General features: G+C 35.3%; 1 long non-coding RNA gene across 1 annotated transcript; it reads left to right on the forward strand.

Moving 5' to 3' along the window:
* The first annotated feature begins 1,790 nt into the window (after positions 1 to 1,790).
* Positions 1,791 to 3,058, forward strand: LOC135118632 (uncharacterized). Its single transcript, XR_010277692.1, has 3 exons — positions 1,791 to 1,877; positions 2,239 to 2,375; positions 2,944 to 3,058. It is a non-coding gene; the product is annotated as an uncharacterized LOC135118632 (long non-coding RNA).
* The last annotated feature ends 3,871 nt before the right edge of the window (positions 3,059 to 6,929 follow it).

Raw genomic sequence — 6,929 nt, forward strand, 5'->3', positions numbered from 1 at the left:
GAAACCTACTATTTTGGAGTACCTTTATTTTTGTTCTTTGATCCTTAGATGTTTATGATAATGAAGAAAGATCGTGTCCTTCTTTCGTCTCGTGACTTCCTAAAAATCTCGGGCAGGCTGTGCCGATCCCCAAATAAAAAATTGGATAATGGCAAGAAGATCATAATGATTTAATCCAAAGCCAAAGTTCTCGATTTTTACATGGATTCCACAAACCTATAGCAGGTTTCTAACAATATTTTCCTTCACCATTAATAAGCATCCTCCTACCTAATATTACCAACTGGGAAAAGTCACGTTTGCTTGCGCTAGTTTCGAAGTGAACTAGGAAACTTCTAAATGAGAAGCAGTCCCCTTAAAGTCTGGCTACCACAATGACAGTAATACTGTCTTGGTCGATAATATTTGGGCCATATTCAAAAAAATTGTATATTAAAACGTCCAACAGAATTATTCTTTTTTAAAGAATAGCTACTAGCTAATTACTCTTAAAACAGAATAAACATTTATTTCAGCATTATGAAAAACAAAAATAACGCCCCATAATCCTCAATGAATGATTAATTTTAAAAGAAAACTACAACGTAGAACATTTGTTTTCATATAAGCAATGCGTGTCCACATTCTTGGCGCGACATTTAGAAAACATTTTATTATTCAATATTAGTATTTTAACTGACAAATAATTGATTTCTTAGCAGAGCATTGTGGAACCTGAACTAATTTGCTAAAATTATCATGAAATATAACACGCAGAATTCAGGAATAATTAATTAAAGCATGTCTTGATTTCACTTCATTTCTGTTATTCCTGTCTGTTACATTAGTAATTTTAATATTTTTGTAGTAGTTATCAAAATTATTTTACCTAAAACATTAGCAACTGAACTGTCAAAAGAATCGACGAATCAAAAATGTTCTTTAATTTTGTTAAGCGCAACAAGCACGAAATATTGTGGTGCAGTGATTATTCGACAATTAAAAGTTACTTATTACTGTGAGACTTTTAAAGTATCGGTAAGTACTTTTACTGTTTTATAACTCAGCTTAGAATAAATGTATATTGACACTATCACTGTACTATACAAGTTTCGTATAAAGTAAGAATTAGCATTGAAAAAGAGATTTTTTTAGATTAGACACAAGCAATTTATTCATATCGGTTATCATATCGATTACTTTTTTCTGTGACGTAACAGATATGAACGGTTAAGGTTTGTTCACAGTGTACGTACCGAGATAAAAACGTATTCAATCAAACCTACCACTTTTCTTTTTATTTTATAATTTTATAAAGGTATCTTTACGAAAAGTCGACATGAACAGAGTAAATAAAAATCAATCCACTAATTAAATATAAAACTCGAAAATGTTTTCTATCGATATACATTTTTACAATCGATTTTTGCAGGTAACATCATGTATTATAATGGGATAAGTTTGGGATAGTTACCTACCTACGAATGGCTTTAGTTCGGGTATAAGAATTGCTGTGGGGTTTGTTTTAGAATATTTAATATTTATGTATTAAGGTTTTCTTTTCTTCACAGGCAATATGCCACTAACACCAGGTGGACGACAGCGAAATTATAGAGAACAATTCGAATACTACTATCTACTTATTTTCTTTTAGAAGTGCGTCGTTATATACTGACCCTAATAATTCGTCTCTGTTACTTTTCCGTTATAACAATATAGCTTTCCTATCTGTTTCATATCTGTTTTTTACAATTTTTTTGAAAACGACCCATTTACATATGTATGTGAATACGGTATTTTCAGGATGGCCACGGTATTTTGGCATATTTTTTTTGTAACCTATGTTTTAGTTTGGTGCAAAATTCAAACGATTCATGTGTCGGATTATTAAATTATGGGTAAGTAACTGTGTAATTAATTTATTATAAGTGTTCTGTAGCACGATTAAGTAAAAAATATAACCAGTGATTGTGTACGTGGTAACTTTTTTTACTAACTTACTTCCTAGATTTTTGCGAAGGTTTATCCAAATATATGCAATCATTTGTACGTAAAGAAGTGGCAAACATACACTTTTACTTTTATAATATTAGTGTTACTGTCAATGATTTTGGGCTTGTTATAATTAGTGGCAAAATCGGCGTGGCGACTGCCAATCTGACCTCCTCGGCCCAGTTACTCGGGCTTGTTTATTGTATCTTGTATATTCTTATCTTCTGCAAATGAAATATAAATCTTTCTACATAACTTTATCATCAGGTTCAAGTTGCTCATGTGACAGTAGACTTAATACACTCTGCACCAGAATGCGATGTTCAGCTAGAAACAGAAGAATGAACAGATGTTTGTGTAAAAGACCCAAGTGTTTGAGGATTAGAAGGAGTACTGAGGTGAAGGTTAGTATAAAGTTAAATGCACCAGATTTTGAGTCAATAATTTTAGTATTCTATTTATATCTTGGACACTAATGACTGTGTTTCGGATGGCACGTTAACCTGTAGGTCCCGGCTGTCATTGAACATCCTTGGCAGACGTTACGGGTAGTCAGAAGCCAGTAAGACACTAGTCTAACCACGGAGTATTGGGTTGCCCGGGTACCTCAGTTGATGGGGTCAGATAGGGCAGTCGCTCCTTGTAAAGCACTGGTAGTCAGCTGAATCCGGTTAGACTGGAAGCCGACCCCAACATAGTTGGGAAAAAGGCTCGGAGGATGATGATGATTTTGAGTCAATAGTTAATGGTGGATTCATGATAGTAATGGCGACAGCGCCATGAACAATGTCTTAAGAAGGTCTCCTTAGGCAGCTAGATTGTGAGACTCAGAATCCACCACTGCCTATGTATTATTACTGGAAAGAAGAAGTGGGGCCACAAACTCCCCAGCAACACATGTACGTCTTTCTTATAAAAAAAAATAGACTGTAGACGTAGTTATAATTAAGTTATAATTCTCGTTTGTTTCAGAAATGTGAATGTGCAAATCATATGAATGATTCAAATATTTCATCAACACACGACTCTCCACGCGTTAACAACTTATGTCGGTTTACTGTAGACGCTTATTTTAATTAAATAAATATTTATCTACTTAGTAACTCTTTTATTTCACCTTACTATAACTTTTTATTTTCTTGACCTGATCTCTCTTCGGTCGTGTCAGATTGCCGTCCCATAGCTATGAGAGTGAAGGAATAGTGAGTGCACTTGTGTCTGCGCAAATGCTTGTGCACTATAATATGTCCTGCTCAGTTGGCTAATCTCCTTAAATGAGAATAGCCGCCGTAGCCGACAATCAGCTACGAACATCATTTTCTTGAAGATCCGTCCGAATGGCATCGTCGTATGGACGGGTGATGGCTAGTGGCGAGCAGTTTTAGACATACCCTCACTTGATCGTCATGTTGACATATTTAATTCGCACTGTCCTTTACCCTACGCACCACAAAAACGAAATCTTTCCGCCGGGTATAAGTCTGTTTTCCTGACGATTTAAAAACCGTTATTAACTAAGGAAGATACATGGCAGTAAAAGATACATCTTACAAGAAACTCCCTCTAATATACCTCTATATAAAATAGCAGAAGCATTTATTTTTGCATTACCCGCGAAGTTCGGAAAGTAATTTAACAAAGTTCCACTTGGTGTTAAAGTTTCGCCAATGTTTGCTCATCAATAGTTTACTCATTTGCAAGGACATGATTAAGGGTGCCGAAGACTTATCAAAACTCACGTAGGGATGGAGAGACGGAATGTTAGGGGGTATTCACAATTGATATTTAAACATTATATCAATCTTCATTGATCTGCCTAGCATTTATATACTAGCTAACTTATATTAACATCTTCAATTCTTACCCAGATGCAGCTGAGTATACATGTTCTACATGGAGTGACTGCTTATGTGACAGCCCCTACTAGACTAAGACTATTTGACTATCAGACTTTCTGACCAGAGTCCCACTGAACAGATGTTCAAATTACAACCAACCACCACTTTAACGTGACTTCCAAAAGACGGATTAACTCGTCATGACAATATTGTCTAGTCACCCAACTACGGAACTAAGCATTGATTCACCTGTGCGGTCGATCCGTGGTCTTTCCTTCTCCAAGATTTTACACCACCGAAATGGTTTAACTATGTCAAATATTTCCTGAAAATAAGACTTTATTTTGGAAAATCTTGGTTTTCATTATGAACAAACCTCAACAAGCCGTTAGCGTCGGTTGTGATCCAACTTAGATTAGTTGTTCGTTGCGTCTTCCGCGGTAATTACCGCCGCGACGGCCAAACTACTAGCTACTGAATATTACTACTTAGATATTATGATCGCCTGGTATTTTCTACGGGGTTGTAATTATTTTGTATAGATTTTTAGTGTAAAAATCTGACTAAAATAAATTAAATATAAAGATTTGTTACGCGAGTAAATACTGAACTTATTTTGATGCAACTTTACAATGTATCTTAAGCATCATAAGCATATTCATTGGAGCTCATACTTTTTGATCCGGATGCAGGAAGTTTCAGTTTAGTTATAAAACGTGTAATGTAAGTGCATCAACTGAACAAAGAAACTCTGAAACTTCATAATACATATGTATATTAGTACGGTTTTGACAGTAAATGGTAATCTCAATATACTAGAGAATGGCTAAGCGGACTAAGATAGAAAGATATCGTCTCTCTTTCTCTTGCTGACTAAAACCCATCATGTTCCACCTTAAGCCTCCTTAGTCTTAAACTCCTTCGAACAATCCCAATCTCAAAATAATAAACATTCAAAGTCAACAAAATAGAAACCTATAACTGCGAACCAATGACAATTGCACAATAAAATTCTTCCTACTTGACATACAATTCCTAACATTACAAAAACATCTAACACAGCATCACATTAGCATTATTAAGGTAGCCACTCACGACCCAACACTGTTTTGTACAACACACTTCACAGAAGTACCTAGTGTTGTGTTTCACAAATAGTTTAAACGAGAAGTATTTAATTTTATGTAGAGGCAACCTTTTTAGGGTTCCGTAGCCAAAATGGCAAAAACGGAACCCTTATAGTTTCGTCATGTCCGTCTGTCCGTCTGTCCGTCTGTCACAGCCGATTTACTCGGAAACTATAAGTACTACAGTGATGAAATTTGATGGGAATATGTGTTGTATGAACCGCTACAAAAATATGACACTAAATAGTAAAAAAAAGAATTGGGGGTGGGGCCCCCCATACATGTAACTGAGGGATGAAATTTTTTTTTTCGATGTACATACCCGTGTGGGGTATCAATGGAAAGGTCTTTTAAAATGATATAAAGTTTTCTAAAAAACATTTTTCTTAAAGTGAACGGTTTTTGAGATATCAGCTCTCAAAGTCGTAAAAAGTATGTCCCCCCCCCTCTATTTTTATAACTACGGGGTATAAAATTCTAAAAAAAATAGAGGTGATGCATGCTAATTAACTCTTTCAACGATTTTTGGTTTGATCAAAGTATCTCTTATAGTTTTTGAGATAGGTTGATTTAACTGTAATTTACGGAACCCTTCGTGCACGAGTCCGACTCGCACTTGGCCGGTTTTTGATATAGCTTGCAGTCTTGGAATAGTTTTTTGAAAAATATGTTGAACAAAAATAATACGATGTAGGAACATACAATCAGTACATAATAAGTACAGTTCAAAAATCACCAAGTCATTTATCATACATATACTTTATTTACCTATAAATTGATTTATTAAATTCAGTCTTACTAACCCGCTTACATTGCATTTTCTAGTTACAACCTTTTCATAATAACTAATAACTCTTTGAAGTTTATTGCGTGCCTTTGTACTTGAAGTTTTCTCAAAAGAAAAAGCAATATTTTTCCACGACGCACCCTGGCTTCAAATTTGACGTAATATTCATAAAGTCTTATGACTTATATAATAAAACAGGGCCTGCAGTCTCGACATAAGATAGCGATTCGATCGCAAACTGACAGTCGCTAAATATTAACGAAAATATTCGCTTGCCATAACGACAGTAACGATAAACGCAAGTCTCGACAGCCGAGATAGCGGGCAACATCGCTAATTATCATGACATATTCGTGTCGGTACGATAGCGAAAACCGTATTCATAGTGCGGTGAATTTGTATTAAAATGTTGCATGTAAAAAAAATCCTTGTATTATAGGGAGAAATGGTAGACAAGATTTGCACAACCAATTTTGTTTCCTTTGACAATTATAAAGAAAATAGATGAACCTTATCATATTAAAACTTTTTGCATCGAACCGTGTAAGTAAAACATACCGTTTTTTAAGAAAACACATATTAAAGATCTTAATAGTTTGCGTACTTGCAATACAGACATAGAACATAAACAAACTGTCAATGTCAAGTTTGTTTGTGCACTTGAACATTGGTTTGATTTATAATAATAATAAAGGAGAACGGTGTATTCATTACTATTCATGGACGGTGAAGTCATTGAAACAGGCGCAGGCCTGCCGGGTGCCAGCAGCTTGAGCGTCAGGTAAGTACATCTACAACGAGAATTTTTTATTCCTATTCTTGGTACTTACTAAATTGAATACTTTGTATACATCCGAAGTATTCTGTGTTTACATAATGACTACTTTAATGTTTCAGGCGTAAGCGTCTGCGTAGCCCTCGTGTTACACCCGCTCAAATTGATGCACTACTATCAATATTAGAAGCGCGTCCATATTTGCACACGCGGAAATTTACCGGCTTGCAGGGCCGGGAAAATTTCGAAACGGGCTGGAGGGAGGTTGCCGAGGAGCTCAATAATCTCCCTAACGGGTCTAGAAAGACACCAGAGCAGTGGATGACGGTAAGTCTTTTCAAAGATTGAATTGGTTTTAATTATAAGCATGTACATGCCACGTCAGTTTTTTATTATTTACTTGAGTTAATTATTCTAATTGTAGGTTTGAG

The sequence above is a fragment of the Helicoverpa armigera genome, chromosome 24, assembly GCF_030705265.1.
Source record: "Helicoverpa armigera isolate CAAS_96S chromosome 24, ASM3070526v1, whole genome shotgun sequence".
NCBI classification, from domain to species: domain Eukaryota; kingdom Metazoa; phylum Arthropoda; class Insecta; order Lepidoptera; family Noctuidae; genus Helicoverpa; species Helicoverpa armigera.